Source organism: Bos indicus, chromosome 13 (assembly GCF_029378745.1).
Source record: "Bos indicus isolate NIAB-ARS_2022 breed Sahiwal x Tharparkar chromosome 13, NIAB-ARS_B.indTharparkar_mat_pri_1.0, whole genome shotgun sequence".
NCBI classification, from domain to species: domain Eukaryota; kingdom Metazoa; phylum Chordata; class Mammalia; order Artiodactyla; family Bovidae; genus Bos; species Bos indicus.
The window spans coordinates 34,176,451-34,200,880 of record NC_091772.1 but is presented as its reverse complement, the minus strand read 5'-3'; the positions used below and the strand labels follow the sequence as shown (position 1 = coordinate 34,200,880).

The 24,430-nt window shown below is 47.0% G+C and overlaps 2 long non-coding RNA genes across 4 annotated transcripts in view; one reads left to right on the top strand and one right to left on the bottom strand.

The window, feature by feature from the left end:
- Positions 1-24,430, bottom strand: part of LOC109568125 (uncharacterized) — a 66,707-nt gene that overhangs the window by 18,746 nt on the left and 23,531 nt on the right. Inside the window, exons 3-4 of one of the 3 annotated variants that reach the window (XR_011570032.1) lie at positions 23,609-23,703; positions 5,771-5,904 (exon numbers count right to left, since the gene is read on the bottom strand). This is a non-coding gene — a long non-coding RNA (uncharacterized lncRNA). Of the gene's footprint in view, positions 1-5,770; positions 5,905-14,173; positions 16,275-23,608; positions 23,704-24,430 lie in introns of those variants that run through there. The other 2 variants (XR_011570033.1, XR_011570031.1) reach the window with 2 other exon arrangements.
- LOC109568024 (uncharacterized) lies at positions 3,040-6,411 on the top strand. The gene is made up of 2 exons (XR_002182179.2): positions 3,040-3,477; positions 4,127-6,411. It is a non-coding gene; the product is annotated as an uncharacterized lncRNA (long non-coding RNA).

Here is a 24,430-nt window from a genome sequence, read left to right as displayed (position 1 = left end):
ATTCTCTCCTTATCATCAAAAAACAAGGAAAGGATTTGTCACAGGATATAACAAAGAGGCCAAGATAAGGGAACTGACCTTGATGAGGACAAGTTAATCCTGTTCATCTCTCCCCAAGGCCCGTCCTCCCAGGACACAGGAGGAGATGGGGGAAACAGCAGCAAAGTTACCATTTCACTCCATCCACACTCCCAGCTCTGAAGTGTTACTAGATATTTCTGGTTTGAACACAACCTACGAGACCAGTTGAGGCTCTAAAATCCTTGCAGTTCAGAAACCTGTTGGCCAGGGGTCAACAACTCTCTTCAGACTTATTTCATGATGGCCTCACGATGATGTTGCAGAAACAGTTTTGAAATTAGCAAGCTGAAGAAGACCACAAAATAATAAATTCTATACCCCAGTCACTCTCGTCTTGGTGGTTCCCCTGGGGGTACCCGGAGTGGAGCAGCTGCAGCCTGTCCCCACATCCAAAACAGAAACTCTGGGACTTCCCTAGTGGTCTAGTGGTTAAGAGTCCACCTGCCAATCCAGGGGACATGGGTTCGATCCCTGGTCCAGGAAGATGCCACATGCCTCCAGGCGACTAAGCCTGTGCATCACAACTAACGAGTCCTCGCTCTGGAGCCCGCCATATGCAACTGCTGAGCACTTGCGCCCTAGTGTCTGTGCTCTGCAACAAGAGAAGCCACCACAATGAGAATGCATGCACACTGAAACTAGTGAGTAGCCCCCGCTTGCAGCAACTAGAGAAAGTTGGAGACCAACAACGAAGACCCAGGCAGCCAAAAATAAATAAATAAAAATACTAAAGTTGTTTTTTTTTTTTTTTTTTAAAAAGAAACTTCAGGAACAAGTTTCTCATTAACTTAAGGAAAGTCTGATTATTCATTAGCCCACCAAATATTTAGGGAACACTGGGCTGGGTATGGAGACTCTGCCTATGAATAAAAGGCCAGTTTCTGCCTCAAGAAGCTTACAGTTGAATTAGGATGATGAACTTTGCCCAACTGGACCTGCCATGAATATGAAAACAAAACAAAAAAAAGTGCCAGGTACGGCAGATCACTTAACAAGAAAACCTTATCTTAGGTGCCACCGAAGTGACATTTCACCCGAGGCCTAAAAACTGACCAGGAGGTAAACACACCTGGAAGGAATCCGCAGAGGGAACTGTGTCAGCCACAGAGCTTCTCCCAGTAAACTACCTGCCCTCCCACATCTGTTTAGACCCCTTCCCTCTCCAGAAGCTAAGCTTTAGGGATCCCCTATTCCTGTCAATAGCACTCGTCACCCAGAATCCTGGTTGGCTGTTTTCCTGTGCACAGTCCCCCAGCAGAATGGCTGCACCTTGAAGCCTGGGAGTCATGTTTCTTTACTTCCCAGATCTAGTCAACTGCCTGGTCCCCAGTTCACAGGGACACTCCATCAAATGTTTGTGGAAGGAAGAAAAGCAGGGAAGACAGCAGGAGGGAGGAACAACGAACTAACACCTCCCTTCGTCCACACTTTATTCTCCACAATGTCCTGCGCCTGAAGCGTGCTAAGTCGCTTAAGTTGTGTTGTACTCTTTGCAACACTATGGACAGTAGCCCACCAGGTTTCTCTGTCCATAGGATTCTCCAGACAAGAATACTGGAGTGGGTTGCCATGCCTTCCTCCAGGGGATCTTCCTGACGTAGGGATTGAACCCGTGTCTCTTCTGTCTTCTGCATTGGCAGCCGGGTTCTCTACCATTAGCACCACTTGGGAAGTCCCACAATGCCCTGCTGCTGCTGCTGCTGCTAAGTCGCTTCAGTCATGTCCGACTCTGTGAGACCCCATAGACGGCAGCCCACCAGGCTCCTGTCCCTGGGATTCTCCAGGCAAGAACACTGAGTGGGTTGCCATTTCCTTCTCCAATGCATGAAAGTGAAAAGTGAAAGTGAAGTTGCTCAGTCGTGTCCGACTCTTAGCGACCTCATGGACTGCAGCCTACCAGGCTCCTCTGTCCATGGGATTTTCCAGGCAAGAGTACTGGAATGGGTTGCCATTTCCTTCTCCCTGGTTTTTGTCAAATAACAAAGGACAGCAGTTACACTCAAACGTCATAAGGACCACACCCGCACCCCTCTGCACGCTAAAGTCGAAATATTTGCAGGAGGCGGAGGAGACGACGACGAATAAGACTTCAGCGTTTCTGTGTTCAGGGGGTTTATGATCAAGCGGTGGAAACACAACAGAAATGCAATTCTTTCATCCTTCCATCTTTTCGCCCAAACATAGAGCAGAAAAGGCAGGACGAGTTTGGGTGTCAACCATCCAGGCTAGAGTCTGGCCTTACCCGCAGACCGCTGGCTCTACAACTGTGGGTCCGGAGCCCCGCACGAGGAATGCCTGCCTCTGCTCGCTACAAACTTTCCCGCGCATTCACTGGTTCTTCCCAGCCAGGGATGAGGCGGACGGTTAAACCCATCTGTCCTGAGGGGAGTAGGCGGCGGAGCTGCCCGATCTCCCCTAGCAGGGTGGGATCCCGGTCCAACCCCTCCGCAAACGCAGGACGCACCTGCGTGTCGCAGTCTCTGCGACCCACCCCCCGCCACCCCTTGGCCTGGCCACCCCTCCCCCGCACGACGTCACCCGGTCACGTGGGTGAGCCCCTCCCCGCCACGCCGGACTCAGCTGCCCCGTTCCGACTGGGGGAAGCAGGGGGCGGGCGGCGCGTCTGCTCGGCCCCTCCCGTTCCCGTTGCACTCCTGGGAGCCCGGGTCTGCGGGGAGTAGGGGGTGGGGGGAGTTGGTGAAATCGGAACCCGGGTTCTGAATGAAGGGGAGCAGATGTCCCTGTGTTGCTGGGAGGCCCGGGTGGCCTGCTGTTCAGACGGCGATCCTCGGGGCGCTGACCTTCCGGGGCCGCAGTCAGTCTCGGTGCAGATGGCCTGCCCGCCCTGCCTGCTCCTCGGCGCGGGGCCCGCGGCAGCCGGCGGGTCGGGGGCCGGAGGGAGCCGTCTGCGTGGTTGTGGGGGGCTGGGGGGATAGGTCGGGGAGGGGGCCCGCGGGGCCCCGGGCGGGAGGGCAGGGCCAGCCCCGCGCACAAAGGAGCCCTGGCGGCGGCCCCTCGGAGGACAATGCAGCCCTGGGGCGCGGGGGGCTGCGCCGCGCTCCAGCTGCCTCTTCACAACGAGGCCTGCAAATGTGCCCACTTGATTCTAAATCCTCTTAGGCGCTCGCGGTGTGAACCGGGAAGGGGGTGGCCCTCCAAGCCTTTGCAATCCCAGACCTGGAGCCTGGCGCTCGGCGAGCGGTTTGCACCACGCATGCAAATCGAGTTGGCGTCTTGGAGACGTGGGCAGAGTCTGTTGGGTTACCAGCAAACGCCCCGATACGGCCCTTCAGTGCCACGCGGGGTCCCGAAAAATGTGCAGGGTGTTTCCCCTGGAAAGACTTCCTGTTAAGTGTTCAGAAAAGCCAGCTGAGCTGCGCGTCATTAGTCACCCAGGTATTTACACTGTTTTTCCTATTTCCTTTCTCTCTTGGCCTCTGTGGTCAGTGGTATAAAATTCCTAGGAACTCCCACCTAAACACGAGCTTCCTGTTTATGCCCTCAGTGGCTTTAATGTCTAGCTGTTGAAAGCAGTTGACCAAAGCTCTATGAAACGACTAGCGGAGGTTTGCAGGTGAACAGAGAGACGAGGAAAAAAAAGAACAAAACCAAATGGGTAGGTCAAAGGTTCGGGTTCATTTTTAATCACTTATGTCAGAATCACAGGGGGAAAAGGTAAAAGTGAAGTGTAATTTGATGCCCAAGATCGTGGTTCAGTTTCATTTGGTCCCTGTGTCTACAGGAACTTGTAAAATATGATGGAACCTGTAAAATATGATACCTAAACTAGGAACGTTTTCCTTTCTAGCGGGTTAAAGGCTCCCCGCCTCCTCCCCCCGCAATGTGGCGTGACACTTGTGTTATGAAAGGTTGAAATTCTCACATAAGCTCAGTCTGTGAGCCCCTGTACGTGCCTTGCAGCTCCTAGGGCTGCTTCCTTAAGTGCCTGCAGCAAAATGTTGCATGTCTGTAGCTACCTGAACTGCAGCCTCCCCGACCTGAAAAGAACCTGAAAGGGTGCTTACTCAGCTTTTTTCTGATGTAGAATTCCCTGTAGGACTCCTGGGATGTGAAGAACTACTCCCTGATAGGATCCCTCTGGAATTCCTTACATCAGAAGACAGCATCTTTCCTTGACAATCTGATTTTTTTTAAAAAGAGGTTTTCTATCCATAAAACTGGAATCTGCCTCCACTTATGGAACCATGGAGAATTAATCAAATTTCTATTTCACATGGTATTACCCTTCAGATGTTTGGAGACACTCCCCACACCCTCACCCCCAGTCTTCTCCCAGCTAAACCTGCAGATTCACCAGTCTGTCCCGTGAGTCTGATTCCTGCACCATCCGAGTTATGCAGAGATGCTTCAGTTCACCTGAGTTCCTCTGAAACTGAAAATGGTGTTTCAATCATGCAGAAATTCAGCCTAGGAGGCAGCACTGGAGAAATATGGCTTAAAACCAACAGGGAAAAACAGTCCAACCATGGCCAAGTTATTCAGACAAAAATAAATTCTGGTTTTCCATTTTAGTCTTTTTCTACGCTGAGGCTAGTCATGCCCAGCTCAGTTATGAAGCCCAGGAAAGAAGGAAAAAGCTGTATGGCAGGCTAGCACTGAGCCTTTCATATTCTTGCATTTTATCGTCAAAAAACCCTCTGAGTGGGTACTATTGTTATTCCTCTTTTACTGGCTCCAAGGTCAAAGAATCCACGCAAGGTCACACTGCTAGCAGAGGGCAGAGTGAGGTCTCTAACTTGTGAATTGCACTTCCATTGCTCGAAGCTGCTGCCCTGGAGTCCATCCTGAAAACCGAGGTCCTGGATTGGATGTGTTTTTCTGCGTGTTCTATGACATACAGCTTCAATTCAAGGCCAGTTCGCATACATCCTATTTATACAGCTACAAAAACTTTTGAAATGCAAGTTAAGAACTTTATGGGAGAAGAGTTCTTTTTGGAAGCAAATGAAACAGAAATTCCAAGTGAGAGCCAAAAGTCATCCCAAACATGGTTTTATTCCAATGGCATTACTTAACGGTAAAGTGTTATATTACCCTTGAATTTCCTGCCTGGGCTCAGGGTAGGCCAGGCCCTGGATGCTTTTTTGCATTTATCACAGCAAAGCCGTCGCCCCTTACTCACGCTGGCTCTCCAACGTGTCCGTTACTCAAGAAAAAAGGGAAGAATGTTTCCCATGCACGCGCTGTAATTTTTTTTTTTTTTTTTTCGTGTTGCTCAGTCTGCCAGAACAAAAGTAAAACCACAGAAAGGAGATTTAGATCAGCCTCTTCATCTGCCGGCTGTTATGTTACAGTTTTAGGAGGGGTTGGACATCAAACACTTGAAACTGTCATCCATGCATTCCTTCTTGGAATAAAGCAGCATTGGCGTGGACCCCTGCTACATTATTTTCTACCCCCAAATGTTGGAAACTCTTGCCCTCCAGGAAAATACAGAAGAAAACCCTGAATTAAGGGAGTTAGTTCTGAGAAAGTCTCTTGCGGTCTGTAATAAACTGGCACATAATGACATCTGGCCAGATGGATTCTCCACCTTCACAGAGATGTTGCTTGGATGTTTAGTTTTTCTAATTTGTTGGTTCTTATAAATAGTGCTTGAGAGAACTTTTTTTTAAGTATTTATTTATTTACCTGGCTGCATCAGGTCTTAGTCGAGGCATTCTGGATCTTTCATTGTGGCACACAGACTCTCTTGTTGTAGCATATAGGCTCCAGAGGGCTCAATAGTTGCCTCGAGTGGGCTTAGTTGTTCTGCAGCATGTGGGCTCTTAATTCCTGGACCAGGAATCAAACCGGCGTCCCCTGTATTACAAGGCAGATCCTTAACCACTGCAACACCAGGGAAATCCCTGTTCATTTTCTTCAAACTTAATGGCAACTTAATGCTCTATTCTTTATGCACTTGTTCATGCTGTACCTTCTCTTGATCATGACTTGTGCGTAAGTCAGGTAACCTGGCCTATCTGGTTTATTACCTAGTGTACCTTCAGTAGGTCCTCAAGAAATGCTTTTTGAATGACATCTTTTACATCTTTTGTGCATATATATGTAGCTCTTAATGCAATTTCTCATTCAGATTAATTCTTTGGTCAAATTACTAGAGACAGAAAGAACACAATTGTTTAATAGGTGAAGGGTGTCAATAGGGGAGGAGAAAAAAGTTCTGCAGGTGGATGGTGGTGATGGTGGCCCAACAATGTGAATGTAGTTGATGCTTCTGAACTGTACATTTTAAAGTGGTTACAATGGTAAATTTTATAATATATGTCTTTTACCACAGTAAAAATAAATGAATACTTTGACTTGGAATTCTTGGGCTAAGAGTAAGTATGTATATTTTATTTTATTTATTTTATTTTTTAGTATGTATATTTTAAATTTGGGTGTATATTACTAAACTTTCCTCCAGAAGTTATGCCATTTTGTATGCCAACTACCAGTGCATGCAAAAACCCATTCTGTAGCATGCTAGCAACATTCAGTCTCATTATTCTTTGTATTTGATAGGTAAACATACACACACAAATACACTATAGTTACTTGTGTAACTATGCTTATTAGTAAGGATGGAGTATATTTTCATGTTAGATATTTCTTCTTTGTTTAAAAGCTTATGTGTTCTCTGTGTCTGCCCTGCAAATAGGTTCATGGACACAAAGCGGGAGGAGAGGGTGGGACGAATTGAGACTAGCATTGGCATATTTATATACACTGCTGCTGCTGCTACTCCTAAGTCACTTCAGTCGTGTCCGACTCTGTGCAACCCCATAGACAGCAGCCCACCAGGCTCCCGGTCCCTGAGATTCTCCAGGAAAGAACACTGGAGTGGGTTGCCATGTGTAAAATAGATAGCTAGTGGGAAGCTGCTGTATATAGCACAGGGAGCTCAGCTTGGTGCTCTGTGATGGCCTAGAGGCGTGGGACTGGGTGAGTGGGAGGGGATATATGTATAAGTGTAGCCGATTCACTTTGTTGTACAGCAGAAACTAACACAACGTTATAAAGCAATTATACTCCAATTTAAAGTAAATAAGTAAATAAAATATACCCTTTTGTAGCTTAAAAAAGCTTGTGTGTTTCCTTTCCCATTTTTATTGGGCTATTTGTTTCCTTTTATTGATTTGTAGGAGCTCTGTGTATAGTAAATATATTAACTCTCAATCTGTTATACAGTTTGCAAATATTTTTCCCAGTTCATTATTTCTCTCTTGTAATTTTCTGCTACATGAGATTTAAAATTATGTGCTATATCAATATAATCTTGGGATGGAAAAGTCCCTTGCTCATTCCAAGATTATAAAAATAGTCATAGCTTTTATCCAGTACATTCATGGCTTTGTACTTCTATACTTAAATTTTTGATGCATCTGTATGTTGATGGTAAAGACTAAGGTAAAGATTCAGTTGAGTTTTCCTTTATCTTATCATTTATTCTATCATTATTTATATAATCCATGTTTTCACTGAGTAATTTGAAGTGACATCTTTTGGTTGCAATAAGTAACCATATTCCAAGGTCCATTTCATTGCTCTATGTATCCTGGCACCTAGATATACTGTTTTATTTAAAACAAGCTACAATATATTTAGATGGTTCCTATTGCCATAAATCCTGTACTTGTGATGAGCATTTAAGAATTAACCAATTGTTGGAAAGATTTTATTTTAAAAAAATATTTATTTATTTATTTGGTGGTGTCGAGTCTTAGTTGTGGCATGTAGAATCTTTATTTCAGTCATGCAGGACCTTTTGTTAAAGTGCACAGACTCCCTAGTTGTGGCGTGTGGGCTTCAGTAGTTGCAGGACTCAGGCTCTCTAGCTGTCGCTCATGGGCTCTGCAGTGCCTGGGCTCAGTAGTTGCAGTGGATTCTTAACCACTGGACCACCAGGGAATTCCCAGAAAGAGTTTACATTATGTATAATTGGAAAGGTATAGCCAGAGAGAAAATTTCCTCTCCTGGGAGTCAGCAGAAGATGCCTAGAAGGACGAGTGATGGAAGGAGAGGGCCTGGCTGGGATGACTGGTGCAGTGTCAGGCCTGCCTTATATCTAAATCACGTTACCCAGAGGGATTAATTCAGCTTTCCGTGGTGGACAGAAAGCTGGTGGGCTTTGCCCTTTTGGTATTGAGTTCTGTCTCTGCTACTTCCTAGGTTTACGGTCTTGGATAAGTCACTAAAGCAATCTGCTTATCTCAAGGCAAAGAACAGCTACCAACATGATTGCTGTAAAGGTTAAACAGTACATTTCATTGCACTCTGCAAATAAGATCTAAATATTTATCATCATCATTATTGTTATTACTACAATTGCTATAGGGGCAGATGGTTCCCCTCCCATGTCCTCACGCTTCTGCCTGTTCACCTGCGTCCTGGCCGGGCCACTTCCTTGTGGGACATCCTTCTTCTCCAAGGAAGAGATGCTTGAAGGATGACGACACTCAAAGGCTGCCATCATCCGAGGGCATAGCCCCAGGCAGCAGCCCCTCTGATCACCTCATCCAGGACTCAGCTGCCTTCACGTGCCCACACTCTTCCTACAGACATTCTTAATTTGCTAATTCTATTATTTACATATTTTTGTGGGGGAGGAGGTCTTTGTGTTGTGTAGCTTTTGATCTAGACCAGGGGTCCCCAACTTCTGAGATCTAATGCTTGATGATCTGCGATGGAGCTGATGTAATAATGATAGAAATAAAGTGCACATAATAATACAAATGTGGGCTTTCCAGTGGCTCAGTGGTAAAAAATTAGCCTGCTAATGCAAGGAGACAAAGGTTTGATCCCTGGGTCGGGAAGATCCCCAGGAAGAGGAAATGACAACCCACTCCAGTGTTCTTGTCTGAAGAACTCCATCGACAGAGGAGCCTGGTGGACTACAGCCCATAGGGTCACAAAGTATTGGACACGATTAAGCTACTGGGCATGCGCACGCACAATGAATGTAATGAGCTCAAGTCATCTCGAAACCACCACCACCCCTTCCCTTGATCCGTGGAAAAACTGTCTTCCGCGAAACTGGTCCTGGGTGCCAAGAAGGTTGGGGACCACTGGTGGGGACCACTGGTTGAGACCACTGGTTCTGACCCAGCTCAAATAGTGAGCGAGCACTCTGTTGGGGGCACCAGGAGATAACAGTGTGCTTTGGTTGTCACTCTGCCATTGTTCCTTGGTGATACCACATACAAGATCAAACCTCATGGGCGGGGGACTGACTGAGATTTGGGACATTGCTGGTTCTCTCGAGATAATACCATCCCAGCCATCAAATCCTCCCTGCTCTGACCTCTAAGCTCTGACGATTACCTGTCCCGGACCTGGGTCAGTTACTCCCACCAGGAGGAGACTCTGCACATGGACTGAGAGTCCATTAGATACCAGTTACTGCTCTTACTATGGGCTCTGCCCCTGCAGCAGGCCTCTAAGTGGAATCCTGTGAAGTGGGTACCACTGTGCCTGGGTCTCCATCACCACATGCTTGGTCTAGGCTGATTCCTGCCCTCCACCTCCAGCCCCTCTGGGACCCTGGCCTGCCACCTGGCTCTCTGTTGACCATCTACTCCCTGGATCCACACCCCGCTTCGCCCCAGCCCCTGCTTTTCCTTCTCCAGTTTGCCTGTGCTGCTCACATTCTGTCTTGTTTTCTCTGGGTGGTGTTTCACCTAGCATCTTGCCGGCATGGCTAAAAGAAAACTTAGTGAGTGTTCAAGACACCCTGGACCTAAGCAGAACACAAGAGCTGCTGGCCAGCAGGGGGTTCAATGAAGGTCAGGTACGAGGTGAACTGTGGACCTGGCCAACCCTGGAGCCTGCTGTCCTTAGAGGAAGGCTGGGGGGCATCGCCAGCATCTCCTGTGTTCCTGCAGTGCCTGTGCCACTTGCTGGGAATCAGAGGAAGGCAAGACAGATGTGATCCTTAGCCTCCAGGACCTCAGTCCAATGGTGGGGACAGACAACCATCACAAACCAAGTAAATGAAACAGCCCAGTGTGGAGAGCGCTGTCCAGGCATGGCCGGGTGCTGGAGATGGAGGCCAGGCAGCCAGCCTGGAGGCCCACTTAGACCTGATGCTGGGGACGCCCTCTCTGAATGCCTTAATCGCACTTTCAACATGAACTTCCATCACATCTCATACAGATTTAGAAAGACTTCCATCGGCTTCTCTTACATTTTTGCCAGTTTGCTAGTCACAAAATTTTAAAAAACTAAAAACACAATCACCAGGTGGTGAGCAGAGAAACCTGTAAAAGTGAGCATCCCTGGCCCCAGGCACAGCCCCCTCTTTGTTGCCCTTTGACACCTTTTACTTGATTGCACTGAAGCCTGGATTAATTTTTCCTGGCCCGAGGCCCATGCTAATTTGCATGGCTATTCTATATAAGAGTCAGGTCCAGGAAGACAGCAGGCCAGCCTGAATTCACAAACAAAGTCACATCCATCAAGTAGCCACGAGCTCAATATACTTACTGAGAAGAATGGCGGGTAATGAGAAATCCTACTGCGGCCTGAAAGCGTGACTCACCAGGGCTGCTCTGTGGTCAAGCTGATGGGTAAAGCACTCCATCATCCTTATGTTCCCCTTGTCAAACACTTGTGGGCTTCCATTTTGGGCTTTAGACATGTAATTATGGTTCCCATTGTTTCCAAAGCCAGAATGAAGCCTCAGATGATATAATTAATTGTGAGTTAGGTGGAGAACTTTCTTTCGTTGTATGCTGTCTTCTGCGATGTTCATACAAATCCTCATTTTGCCCAGTAATACCATATACTGCCGAACTGCACTAGTCTATAAAGTACACGTTAATGCTATCACATTTAGCTGTTGTTCTGAGTGGGTAACTGGAAGACTTAACGTACAACTGGGTCTAAAATCTATTGTGGGAAACTCCAGTCTTGCCCTGTGTTTGTTGGCATCATCAATAATTCTTATGGTCACTGGGAGTGTTTGTTCATTTTTTTTCACACATTAGTTCATTCAGTCAACAAATATCATTTCAGGTCTTGATGTGAGAGGAACTGTACTACGTATGAAGATGTGTGGTCTCTAACCAAAACTAGAGCTACCATGCATGCTCAGTCACTTAGTCGTGTCTGACTCTTTGCAACCCCATGGCCTGTAGCCCGCCAGGCTCCTCTGTCCATGGAATTCTTCAGGCAAGAATATTGGAGTGGGATCAGGCCTCCTCCTCCAGGGGATCTTCCTTACCCAGGGACCAAACCCGAGTCCTCCTGCAGCTCCTGTATTGTCAGGCAGATATATTGTCAGGCAGATTCTTTACCACTGAGCTACCTGGGAAATCCAGAGCTGCCATATGATCCAGAAATTCCATTCCAGGGCATATATATCCAGACAAAACTATAATTCAAAGATACATGTACCCCTAGGTTCACAGCAGCACTGTTCACAATAGGTAAGATGTGGCAACAAGCTTCATTGGCAGATGAATGGATAAATAAGATGTGATCCATATATACAATGGAATATTACTCAGCCATAAAATGAATGAAATAACACCATTTGCAGAACATACATGGGCCTAGAGATTATCATACTGAGTGAAGAAAGTTAGGCAGAGAAAGACAAATATCATGACATCACTTATACGTGGGCTCTAAAATATGACACAATGAACTTACCTATGAAATAGAAACAGACGCACAGACACAGAGAAAAGACTTGTGGTCACTAAGGGGGATCAGGAGCAGGGGAGGGATGGACTGGGAGTTTGGAATTAGCAGGTACAAACTATTATACATAGAACAGATAAACAACAAAGTCCTACTGTGTAGGACAGGGAGCTATATTCAACGTCCTATGATAAACCACCATGGAAAAGAATATGAAAAAGAATATATATATATATATATATAATTGAATCACTTTGCTATACAGCAGAAATTAACATTGTAAATCAACTCTACTTCAATAAAACCTCACAAAGCCAGGGTCTCTGACCTCAAACTGCTGGGCTGAGAAGGTGCCCACCTTGGGGCTGGTGCTGTATCTAAGTCACCTGGGCAGCCTTCTAAAGTCACACATGTCTGCCCACCTCACCCCAGTCTCATCCAAGATTCTAGCTTTCCAGGTTCAGTGGGAGGCCCTGACATGGATTTTGAAACAAACAAACAAAACTCCCATGATAGTTCTGATTACACCCTTGGGTGGTGAACCATGGGTCTAGTGATCTTAACAGAAGTCTGTAGAACTCAGTGCCTCCTTGTGGGGCAGTGGAGCCGTGAGTCCCTCTTGACCCATGCGGCAGGAGCTGCCTTGGGTCAGCGGTGACACAGGCTCCTGAGGGCCCGTCCCCAAGCGTTGGGTCAGGCCTGTGCTGGACACCTGTTCTTATGCTGACTCTGGTTAGGGCATCTCTGCTGCAGTTTGTCCCAGGCTCAGGGGCCCTCATACTGAACTTACCTAGTCTTTGGACCTCTTCCCTTGGTCAGAAGTCCCACCTCCTAGCACTGGCTCTGCAGTTACACCTGGTGACTGTCAGCTACCCACGCCTGCCCTGCCCCCACCCCGTCCAAGAGTTAGTATGACAAGCTCTGGTGTAAATACTGCAGGGTCACTGCTGGGATGTCATTTTTGGGTTGAACGGCGATTATTTGTCTCATGTCAGCTTGTGAATTCTAGCTCGTTTTTCATTTCTAAGTGTCACGTCTGATTATTTTGGATATGACATTCTGCCTGAATATTGGGTGATAATGATGGTGGCGCTAGTGGTAAAGAACCCGCCTGTTAATGCAGAAGACCTAAGAGATGTGGGTTCAATCCCGGGGTGGGAAGATCCCCTGGAGGAGGGCATGGCAACCCACTCCAGTATTTCTTTCTGGGAGAATCCCATGGACAGAGGAGCCTGGCAGGCTACTGTCCAGGGTTGCAATGGGTTGGACACAACTGAAGTGACTTAGCATGCACGGAGACAAGTCAGAAATGGTATATTCAATATTTCACAATTATTATTTATTTATTTGGCTGTTTCAAGTCTTAGTTGCATTATATAGGATCTTTTTTGTGGTGTGCAGGCTCAGTTGCTCGGCTTTCACTGAACCTGTTACGTGGGGTCATATGCTGGCCCCAAACCACGCCTCCTTCCTCAAGACCACACACTCTCCCTTCAGGCATGGACCACCAGGCATACATGCAAATAACGTGAGCAGACATGGTCACCCTCAAGGCACCCTGTTGGGTGGGTGTGACAGCCACACATCAACCATTCCTAGGCGATGGAGGCTGTGGTGGGGTCTGCCCTGGGTCTTGAAGATGCAGAGCAGACAAGCGAGCTCAGCTCTGCTGAAGCAGTGGGTGCCAAGGCTGGAAGCCAGGACATGTGGTGGGGAGGGTGGCTTGCCTGACACAGGGGACAAGGATGGAGGACAGGCTGGGGAGGCAGGTCCTTGACCAAGCCTGACCTGATCTGTGACTGGCTGTCCTGCGTGGGACATTCCTGCCCCTCTGACCTGATCTGTGACTGGCTGTCCTGCGTGGGACGTTCCTGCCCCTCTGCCTCTGCGGTGTGACCTGAGTCAAGCATCCACAACTACCCTCTAGGGCCTGCCGCTGGGCTGAAGAGGCAACTCAGACCTTTGTTCTTGGGAGACAGGGAGGGAGCTGGTGAAGGGTGTGTATTCCTCTTCCTTTTGACGTTAAAACAAACCACATTTAACTGCTGCGTGGATCCCTGTTCAGGTGTCCAACAGCCCTGGCAGCACACGGGGACCCCTCCCTGGCATGGCCCAGCCCAAATGGAGACATGTCCTGAGCCCTCAGAAAGGTCTACAGCACGAGGCTAAAAATAGGCAAGCAAAGCAGCCCAGACCCAGGGATCAATGTGCTTCGCAGGCCCCAGGAAAGGCAGCTGTATCAAGTTCAGGCTTCCTCCCGCCAAGCCTCAGGGGCGTGAGAGACTTCCCAGCTTGGCTTGGAGCTGGGAAAAAGGGGGAGGAAGTGGAGAGGCAGGATGTGGTGGAGGGCCCTGGGCTGTCTGGAGGGCCAGAGCTCTGAGCAAAAATCCTCCTACAGACTCTTTGAACAGTTTAAAAAAACAAAAGCGTGCACAAACACACACACAGTCCCTAAAAACAGCTCTTTGCTTTAATCTCCTTTGGTGGAAACTGGGATTTGGGGCGGTTCTCATGGGGGTGGCCAGCTCTTGGTTTTCAGGGTCTTCTGAGTATGTACGGCCATCAGCAAGACTGTGATAAGCACCAGATGAACCCTGATAAAGCCATACTCGTCCTAGGTTTAGGGACATGAGTGATGGCAGAGCAGCACTTCCCAGAGCAGCGACTTCTCGGTGGTGATTTGCAAAGAACCTGATCAGGCTCAGTGTGTGATGAAGCAGGAGGCCCTTTTCTGATCCCTCTCTTCCAGCTTCTCTTCTCTCTTCCCTTGCAGCAGTGGAGCAGGTCTGCGATGGCTGGCATGGTTTCATTCGGGGGCGGGGGCATGGGTCCAAGGGACTGGAATTATGATAGGTTTCAGTCCTGATTCCTTGTGTTCGAGGACAGAAAAGACACTTCCTCTTTGCTTCTGAACTCCTTCCGGAAGAGAAAAGCAAAAAGCCACTCGAGGAAGATAGAGCATCATGGTCACTCCTCCGTCCTCCCCAGGGACCCTCTTCTGGGGGCTTCTGTTAGCAGGTGGGTGAACTCTCTTCCAAGTGTATTAAACATGAGAAGCTTTGAGCATGTTTCTGGTGAGTAATACGGACGAGGATGGCTCATTTTTTAGACTCTGACAAGGATCGTTACCAAAATACCTAAGGCAGCTATCGTCAACATTTTGGGACACATATATTTTAAAAACATTGAAAGGCTCTCCCCTTTTACTTCTCATTTTCTATTTTTTTATTTGTAATACCTTAAGTAATGCACTTTCTTATTTCTTAAAGTTTTTTTTAATGTGGATCATTTTTAAAAATATTTATTGAATTTGTTATAATATTGCTTCTGTTTTATTTATTTATTTATTTTGCCACGAGGCATGTGGGATCTTAGCTCCCTAACTAGGGATCAAATCCTCACACCCTGCAATGGAAGGTGAAGTTTTAAACACTGGACTGCCAGGGAAGGCCCAATGCAGTTAATTCCCCCCGCCGCCCCCCTACCCTAGATTTATGGAGATATAGGACTTCCCAGGGGGAGCTAGTGGTGAAGAATCCATCTGCCTATGCAGGAGACGTAAGAGACGCAGGTTCGATCCCCAGGTCGGGAACATACCCTGGAGATGGGCATGGCAACCCACTCCAGTTTTCTTGCCTGGAGATGTTAATTAAACACTGATTCATTTGGAAGGATCACCCGGGCACGAGCTACACCTGCTGCACAAGAACGATGACTCGTGCTGATGCCTATTTCGGGGGGGGGAAAAGGCACAAAGTGGCGGCAAATAGTTTGCCTTTTGGTGATCTGGGAAGGTCTTCACTCTCCTCATGCTTCTGCACCTGCAGAGTTAAAGCTTCTCAGGTAGGAAAAAACCTGCAGTCCCAGGGTGTTGTTAACTTACTGTGTGGACCAGACTTTTACTCCATCCTCCTCCCTTTTATTTCAAAGAGATTTTTGGTTTTTTTGCACTTACTCCAGTTAGTTCTAAAGATCACAAGTGTTAGGGAATAAATTTGTTTATAATGATGAATGGGCATTTTGACAACCCAGGGCTTTGCTTCCAGAGCACTTTTACAGGTGCTAAATATCACCCAACAGGGAAGGAGCACAGGACACCCAATAGAGAAGTGTGTGTGTGTGTGTCTCTCACGTTGCAGAGAGATCGGTGACCTGTTTAAAGCTGCCCAACAAATTGGTGACAGGCAAAGTGGATTGCCCTCAGCCACACGCTCACACGGAGGGAAAAAATGAAGAGGCGAGTCATCCTCTGCCCATCTGTCTTTAATTAGAGACAAAGGAAGTCAGGATTTTTTTATCCACTGGAGAAAAACAGTGCAACTTTACTAGCCAAACACTGAAAATCCCTGTCATCAAAAGTCCATGGGATTGGGCTTCTGGAAGGCCAGCCCAGCAGTAAATGACAGCGACGTGGCTGCCCAGGGAGTAGCTGCAGAGTGAGCATCCCAGGATGGAGTGTCAGGAGCGGCTGGTACTGGATGGGCAGCAGGGTTCTGCCTGCCCTGGAGCCCTCGGGACAGTCGTGGTCCCTTTGCTCTGTTCTCCTGAGGGGAAAATGGCCCAGATATTTTTCCTGATCCAGAAAACCAAAAACCTGAGTCCAAACATTCTCAGTCCAGTGAAAATATTCTGAAACCTCAGAAAAATTCATGCCCCAGAGACCCTCATCCTGACTTGTAATTTGGTCAGTGATCACCCATTTTTAGAAAGGTTCGGGTGGTCCAATTTCCTCTGGGAACTCTGGAGGTTTCTTGGTTTCAGTTTCCGGAGTTTTCTGCTGGCCTCAGAGTTCCAGGGAAATTGAACTGGTGAGGAAGCCAGCGCCAGCCGATGGGCTGCAGAAGGTGGTTTTGTGCTGAAAAAAGGAAAACTTAATTCACATTCCTTCCGCTTTCTTGATACCAGGGAGTTGGCCCGAATACAGCCTGTGTAGAGAGGCTTTGAAAGTTTCATCCCTAATACACCTGCCTAAGAAAGATGCTCCACTAACAATTTCAAAACATTGCATAATGAGCTATACATTCTTTAGACATGTCATTAGATCTCCTGCCACCTCTTTGGGATGTCGGAACCACTAAGCATCAGGCAGCATCCTCCCTGAAGGCCCGAGTTGGCTGGGACCAGGGTGGTGTGCATCTCTGATTTCCACACGCTTTAATGCAGTTCTCTAATTTGAAGCATGCAAACTAGGTTTTCTCCTTTTGGAAAGATGATCCCATACAATTTGGTTGAGGAGCGACGCACATTTCATAGAGAGGATGGGGCCATCCAAAAGGGATAGAAATTGCTCAAATGAACAATTTGCATTTCCTCTCCTCCCCGGGGGGAAAATGAATGCAAAAACATCTGCTGTGAAAGCTAAAGTAAGCTTCAACTCCTTCCTATTTGGTATAGCAGAGTTTTAAGAGAGGCAAGCTGTATTTTTGTTGTTGTCGTTTTGTTTAATGAACACACAGAGTGTGTCCTATACACAAGTGGTCCAGGGCACCAGTAGGGAGACTGAGAATATAAAGTCAGGACAATCAGCTTGTAGCACAAGTTGGTGGAGGGTCCATGTGACAACGGAAATGGTCGAGGAGTATCGGCAAGCATCTCTGGGCAGCCAGGGTAGTCCCCCAGCCAGAGGAGCCATTACCCTACCCTCAGTAATAATAACAAAAAGCACAGCCCATCTCCCTAAATGAGCAGACATCTTTTCCCACTTCTCCAACCCCATCAAATATTTCCCCTTCCAAAGGTAGGACAAGCATAAGTCTCTTTTGTTGTTGTACCAATTCCTTTTTATTCTATAACCAGCAGCAATCATTTATTCAGCTCAGAAGTCTGTGGGCAAGCAACTGGGTGGACTGAGCTGGGAGATTCTACCGTGAGTCTTGCTGGGCTCACAAAAAAACCTGAGCGCTCTGCCGCATCTAATAGTCTCTGATCCAACAACAGGCTGCTGGGACATGCCTGTGGTGGTCCCAGGAACCCAAGGAGAGGACAGCCCAGTGCTCAAGCTTCTGCTTGTGTCACAAAGAAAACGACATGGCAAAATCAGATGCAAGGAGTAAAGAAGCAGACTCTTACCTCTCGACTGGAGGAGTTGCAAAGTCACGTTGTAAAGGGGAGTAGAAGGACGTTAGGGGCTTTGAAATTCATCAGTCAACAAGTGACAGAGTCAGACTCATCCAGATTTCAAAACCCATATTCCTAACACTGATCCTGCAATGCCTCTCGAAAATGGATTCGTTCATAGTTTTCAAGATGACTGTCCCACTTTTTGAGGGAACTTGCCTTCTCTTAGTTTATAAGCCCCTGCTATCTTCAACCCTTGACAAGCATTAGTTCTCTCTGCTGTGTGCCCTTGGGTATCCCTATTCTGTGCATCCATCCACAAGACCATTTATCACACTATAATGAAGCATTTATCATAATACAGTATTTACTATCTAGACTGGGGGTCCCCAACTCCCAGGTCATGGACTGGTACTGACCCATGGCCTGTTAGGAACCAGGTTGCACAGCAGGAAGCAAGTGGTGGGCAAGCGACAGAAGCCTCATGTGCGTTTACAGCTGCTTCCCAACACTCGCATTACCTCCTGAGCTCCGACTCCTATCAGACTGGTGGTGGCATTAGACTATCAGGGGTGCAAACCCTACTGTCACTGTCTCCCATCACCCCACGATGGGACCATCTGGTTCCAGGAAAACAAGCTCAGGGCTTCCTCCTGACTCTGCGTTTTGGTGGGTTGTATAATTACTTCATTATATATCACAATATAATAACCATAGAGATATAGTGCGCAATAAATGTAATGTGCTTGAAGCACCTTGAAGCCACCACTCCTCTTCTGGTCCGTGGAAAAAGTAACTTCCACAAAACTGATCCCTGGTGCCAAAAAAGTCAGGGACCTCTGCTCTAGACAGTGTAGGGATTCTGTCTAGCTACAGCCCTGATGCCTGGCCTAATCTTTGGTAAGCATGTGTTTCTTGAAGCTAATCAAGTAGAGGACAGTTTGAAATGGAGGTGGAGAGTCACTTCTCCAAGGTCAGTATATTCAGACCTTCTCTGTCTGTTTTGGAGGAACCCAGGGAGCCCCCATGGGTATCAGATGGTAATTTCTCCCTCCCAGCTGCAGAGCCATCCATTGTGGGAAAAATCCAGCAATAGCAGGTCTAGAGCTCCATATCCAATCCCTGTTGTTCAATCGCCAAGTTGTGTCCAACTTTTTGTGACCCCATAGACTGTAGCATGCCAGGCTTCCCTGTCTTTCACTATCTCCCGGAGATTGCTCATATTCATGTCCATTGAGTCAATGATGCCATCCAACCATCCCATCCTCTGTCTTCCCTATCTCCTCCTGCCTTCAATCTTCCCCAGCATCAGGGTCTTTTCCAATGAATCGGCTCTTTGCATCAGGTGGCTAAAGTATTGGAGCTTCAGCTTCAGCATCTGTCCTTCCAATGAATATTCAGGTTTAATTTCCTTTAGGATTGACTGGTTTGATCTCCTTGCAGTCCAAGGGGCTGTCAAGAATCTTCTCTAGGACAGGCATTTTATCAAATGCCAAACACAAGTTGGTTTTCTTCTTTCCGTTCAGAGTTGTGCTTGCTGATTTCATTAGGCCCTTGAGCCTGGCATCAAGACCAATTAGAAGACAATGATGATAAAGTTTGGGAGGTGTAGGACTAAATAGATAAAAGCCATCATTCTGTAGATCTGAATGGAGCTTTCTGGCAGGAGTCACTTTCCAGCACCAAAGCCACTGGGACTTTACCTATAAGATGCTTTGACCTTTTAGCTGATATAGCTGTTTCGGTCTGATTTGCAAAAGTATCTGAAGTTTTTCAGCCATGACCTTGGTTTATCTCTTCTTTTTGTCTCTCCTTCTGTCTCTTCAGTCAGAGTATTCTCTGAGTGTAGTTCGGTTCCGTTGGCTGAAGATGTTAGAAGCGAGGGCTGGGTTCAGGTCTGTCTCAGTCCAGCCTGCTTTCCCCTCATGATGAAGGAATTCTGTGCAAAGACCTTATTATTGCTGATCTTGGCACATTCTGATGGCCTGACTGTGTGGGCCCCAGACGAGCCCCCACTGTGGCCAGCTGGATGGATGTCACTAGGGAAACCCTCTCATCTCAGAGGGTCACTTCCTTTCTCAGGCTACAGCCGCGAGAGCCGTGTCGACTGGGGCTGGGAAAGTAGGTTGAAACAGAACTGGAAGAGAACCAGGCTGAGTGCATTTGAAGGTGTCTGTTACCCACAGTGCGACAGATACCTCGTCTCTGCTCAGAGTGACTTCAGAATTATCTCCGTTTGTCTTCAGCTACTGAACGTCATGTGCTGTGGCTCAAGCCATATAATTCACCCAGATATGCACAGATGAACTGGCTTTTCACATCCAAATGTCTTTTCTAAGAATAAGTACATTTCTATCTTGTGGTCTCATGTTTCCAAATATTGCCAAGTGTGTATGCCCAGGGTGTGGATACAGTAGGGCCAAAGCTGAGCTGCCATCTGCATGCAGACATGTTCCTTACATGTCCTCCTCTGCCAGTTTGCTGCCTGAAACCCTCAAATGGGAAACAAAATTTTCAATTCTACCATCTGAACCAAGGACTCTGCCAAGAGGAGAAGATGGAAAACATCCCACGAAGATTATAATGATATGCAGATTCTTGCCTGAGGTTAAGCTTTGTAGGCAATTGGTGGTGGGGAGGGGCAAGGAGGGGTTGAGAGCAGGAGGGTCCTTGGGTCCCAGAAAAAAGAAGAGGAAATCCCATGGACAGAGGAACCTGGCAGGCTACTGTCCATGGGGTTGCAAGAGTCAGACACAACTTAGTGACTAAACCACTACCACCGCCATCTAGGAGGGCACCAAAGGGCCACGCAGGGAAATGAGGGCAGTGTCACCTAGGCTACGCCTTGCCGGGCTTATCAGTGGATGAGTCTATCATCAGCAAAGCAGGCCTGCAGACAAGGACGCTCCATGGATGGGAAGGTGCCTGTCTCCACACCAAGGTCAATAGCACACAAAACTAAGTTTGCGTCCAGTTCACCCTGAACTTTGCAAGCCATCCCACCCCCCGCAGAGCCCAAAGGAGCTGACTCGATCAGGAGACCCAGTCCCACGTACCTGGTTATAGACACAAGGACATGGCCATTGGTTTCCAAACCTTTGCTCCTGATGAATACCTTCAAGGGCAGGTATCCACAGGCCCATGGCCAACCTGGGTCTCTAGGTAGCATCTGCTCTTGATCCACCCACCTGACCCATTCCACCAAGTTCCCCCCAACCCCAGCCGAAATAACCTTTAACATAGTCCAGGAAGAGGATCTTACCAGAAAGAGGGTTTCTCTGCCCTGTGATTTCTCACTCTCTGTGCCTGACTTAACTGGTCGAGCACCTCCACAAGTCTGCTCTCCTTCATGGCCCTAGTGTGAAGGACCCACATGTAACCCCTTCTCATAATCACTTCTGAACCCTTTTGCCAACAAATACAGGCAAAGCCCATGGTGTGTAAGTACAATGGAAACTCAGGTATTGAGCCCTATAATAACTGGGGCTGGACTTGATCTAGACCTGCGGCCAGGCTGAAGAGACGGATCCCAGCTGGTTGACCCTTCAGCTTGGAAAACAACTGCAAGAGTTTCCTAAAGTCCTGGAGCCACCAGCTGTATTCAAAATATTGTGCCTGTTCTATTTATAATAGCCTATTTTAGTAAGTATTTTATTTATAATTTATTTACACGGAAGCAACCTAAATATCCATCAGTAGATGAATGGGTAAAGAAGATGTGGTATATATACAATGGAATTGTATAAATGTATAAATGGAATAGAACGAATAAAATAATGCCATGTGCAGCAACATGGATGGACCTAGAGATGATCATACTAAGGGACGTCAATCAGAAAGACAAATACCGTGTGATGTCACTTATATGTAGGGTTTAAAATATGACGCAAATGAACTCATCTATGACTCAGAAACAGAATCACAGACGTTGTGGTTGCCAAGGCGGTGGGGGTGGAGGAGGGATAGAGTGGGAGGTGGGGGTTAGCAGACGTAAGCTAATATATATAGGATGGATAAACAACAAGGTCCTTCCGTATAGCACAGGAAATTATATTCAATATCCTGTGATAAGCCATAATGGAAAAGAATATAAAAAGAATGCATATATATATGTACAAAATCATTTTGCTGAACAGTATTTAGCTTCACTATCAACATTTGTTTCAGCATAATTAAAGCCATTTCATTCCTTAAAAAAATAGACAGTCTTATATTCATATTTATGGTCTTAGTTCCAGAGTGCCTTTTAATTCTTTACCATTTCATCTTTTTTTTTTTTTAAATCATGTAACATATGGAAAGAAAATGGAAAGATTACTCACTTGACTGAAATCAGGTTTGAAATCACTCTGAATATATTTTCTAACGCTTCCTCATTGATTGCCTTGGAAATAAATAACCCCAAGTGGTAGCATCATATTTATATTTCTAAGTCAGGAAGATTTCTCTTATTACTCTGCTTCTAAAATAAATTCCCAAGAAAGTGCGTGAAGTATCAAAATAGTATTTTCAATATCTGCCAACCTAATGTTCATGTCTCAGCAAGAAAGCATGTAACCAGTGAGTAAACTGCCTCTTTGTCAAACAGAAATATGGCAAATTCTAAGGTGGCTCCTTTTCAACTAAATTGTCTCAGCATGCAGAGCAGCAGGGAGAGGGTTTGCTATAGGACACGGGCAAAAGCCCAATCTTTAGATGATTTTTCCAGGAGGGTATTATATTAAGTTCCAGGGAGAAATGATGAGATATTCGCGGTGAAATGGCACATTTTCTTTCAGAATCACCCGCTCCATTTAAATGCATTCGCTCCTCCAGAATGCGTCCCCGACGGGCCACGGGGTTGCACATGGAGTCCCCGGGATGCAAATGAATTCTGTAACCTGACTGTCTGCTCCCGATTTCCAGGAGGCCTGACCTTCTCTGGATGCACCCCGACTCCACATACATGCTTTTTAAGAGACACGATTTTGTCTTGTCTGAAGCACAATGTAATTAGAAAGCAATCTAGCCCACCCACGCAGCTGCCAGGGTAACTTGGCATGGCCTCCACCTGCCTCTGATGGGGTTGCCCTGGCTGACCTTGGCTGTCCTTGGCTGTCCTCCGAGACGTCTCAGGGCTCAGGGATCCCGGGCAGCACTTGCCTGGAGCCCAGGCTTGGCCAGACTCACATAGAGTCGGGTGTTGTCTGCTGGGAGCCCTGGGGGTTAGACTGGATGGAGCCCACAGCAACCGTGTTCCACGTGGCCATGGGTGGCACAAAGGAGCCTCAGCCATCTGACATGAGCTGCCCACCACTCCACTCAGAGTGCAGAGACCATCCCAGGGCATGTGCAGGCAGGCATGCTCAGTCGCTCTGATTCTTTGTGACTCCATGGACCACAGGCCCTCAAGCTCCTCTGTCTATGGGATTTTCCAGGCAAGAATACTGGAGTAGGTTGCCATTTCCTCCTCCAGGGGATCTTCCTTACCCAGGGATTGAACCTGTTTCTCTTGCATTGCAGGTGGATTCTTTACCACTGAGCCATCATGGCAGTCAACCAGAAACACATCCAAACCCCAATCCCTTCATCCCATCACTCACAAACTTTGCCTGCAACCTCAAAATCCCAGTCCCCCAGGCCTCCTTTTAACCCAGCTCTCTTCCCCAATAAGACCCCATGCCCCATCAAGCCAGCTTTCTTTTTCTGCTCTCAATGACCTAAAATTTCCAGTCTCTGCCCCTAAACACTCTAACATCCTCAACAGTTATTTCCATGCTTAATTCTACATCCTCCAATTCAAGTATTATTCTATAGCCAGATTTCTTTCCCAAATACATACCTTTGGTCATGTTACAATGTCATTCTCCTGCTCACAGACTTCCAGTGGCTTCTCATGGTCTCCAGTTTCCTTAGTTGGGTGCTCTGGTCTGATGCCTATTTGTGTAAATAAAGTTTTATTGGCACATGGTCACTCCCATTCATTTACATACTGTTTATAGCTGTGTTGATGCTATGATGGCAGAGCTGAGTCATTGTGACAGGCCCTACACGGCTTGGAAAACCTAAAATATCATTTGTCTCTTTATAGAAAATACTGGCTGACCCCTGCTCTAAAATGTGGTCCCAAATTTCCTTCCAGTTTCATGTCTTTAGAGCCTGGGCTCTCCTGCCTTTCCCACTTTGATTCCCACTAGTCCACTCTCTGCTGGGGGAAATGTTCCCCTTCAGGCCCATTCCAAATGGACCCTACTCACAAATGCTTTCCTGACTCCTGTTTCCATGTCATCCCTCCCTCCTTTGGACCCATCACGCCTTGTGATGGCATTTTGCATGTTCTGACTTTTATTGTAAATATTAATGTGTGTTTAGTGTTGCTTCCCCTTCCACCCCAGGCAAGGTTTGAAGCTCCTAGAGGGCAGGAACCAGGTCTCAACCACATTAGCCTCTCAGCCTAGCTTACTGCAGTGTCATTCAGTGGTTATTTGGAGACTTACTTGACTGAAAAACTGGGACTCTTCTTTCAGTGGCTTCCAGAGTAAATCACCAACCTCCTCCAAATGCCCACAGGCATCCCAACACCACCCAATACAAGGGGAAGTTGGACTGAAAGGAGTCAGTGGTCTTAACTGACTTGAGCTCAAATATCTTACTGTTAGCAAAA